Source organism: Mus caroli, chromosome 2 (assembly GCF_900094665.2).
Source record: "Mus caroli chromosome 2, CAROLI_EIJ_v1.1, whole genome shotgun sequence".
In the NCBI taxonomy this organism is placed as follows: Eukaryota; Metazoa; Chordata; class Mammalia; order Rodentia; family Muridae; genus Mus; species Mus caroli.
In genome coordinates, this window is record NC_034571.1 from 129675070 (window position 1) to 129676344 (window position 1275).

The following is a 1275-nucleotide window of genomic DNA, read 5'->3' on the forward strand; positions in this document are numbered from 1 at the left end:
AGTGGCAAGAAAAACTGAGGATACAGTACCTGGGGTACTGGAAGAAATTAGGGCAATTACTTTAAATAAATAAATATTTAGGAGCTGGAGTTATGTCTCACTTAGTGCTCTTGCAGAGGACCCAAGTTTACGTTCCAGGCACCTAGAAGGTGACTTACAACCATCGTGAACTCCAGATCCAGAAGACCCAACACACTCTTTGACCTCCATGGGCACCAGGCCTGCGTATGGTATGCATATATACCAGGCAAAACACACATACATGTAAATCTTTTTGTAAAATTGTTTGTGTTGGAATTGGCCTTCATAGTCACCTCCTGGAGGCTATTTTCCTAACAGGCTTGTAACTTTTTCATCATTTTAGAACTGTCTCCAGAAAATACTATATTGACAAAGAGCCATCCACTGGTCAAGGAGTAAACTATGTATCTAGGACCCCAAGGAGAAATCAGTAATGGTGGCCTTCTCACCCCATCACTATGAAGACCTCCTGATTGGGGGGNTTGGGGGAGGCAGAGACAGTACCAGGTACTTCTGGCCACATCTTGTGCTGCAGTCCTCTGACTTCTCAAACTGAGTACCTGACAGTAAGAATAAGTCAGCAGTCTCAGCATGTGATTCTGTGAGGAATGCAGGTATTTGGGTCTCAGACATATGGAATGAAGAACTGTGATTCTGAAATGGACTAAAGTTGAAAACAGCTCCCTAGAACTTACATCCTACAGCCTAGTTACCGTGGCTTCCTTCAGCTGGGGACACATGTGGAAATGTACACCCCGTGCTTCCTTCAGCTGGGGACACGTGGAGATGTACACCCCGTGCTTCCTTCAGACTTGGATTTGGGGTGTGAGTCACTTTGTTCCCAGGTTCATATACTAAGGATGGACACAATGCCTAGGTNGCTCTTATATCTGGAGTTACCAGAAATGTATGCATAATTCATCCCAGTCTGAGATGAAGACATGGAAGAGGTGTGTCCTGTGTAGCACAAGTTTGACCCTGTCCTTGTCCACACCCCCCATATTCTGGTTGCAGTTAAGACAGACCAGAATCCAAAGCTAGGGCAGTGGCCGTTCCAGTTCCCAATTTGGAAAATTTCCCAGNGCATTTAAATGTCCTCTTCAGTTGTGTAGTCAGCCCTCAAGATAGACAGGAAGCCAGAGCTATCAGCCTGGACACTTCATCTGCTCACCCCAACCTCAAAGGACCAGAAACTGCTTGCTGGTGTCCCTCTCCTTTCCCGCCTAGCTTTTTTTGTTTTCTTGAGAGCTGATT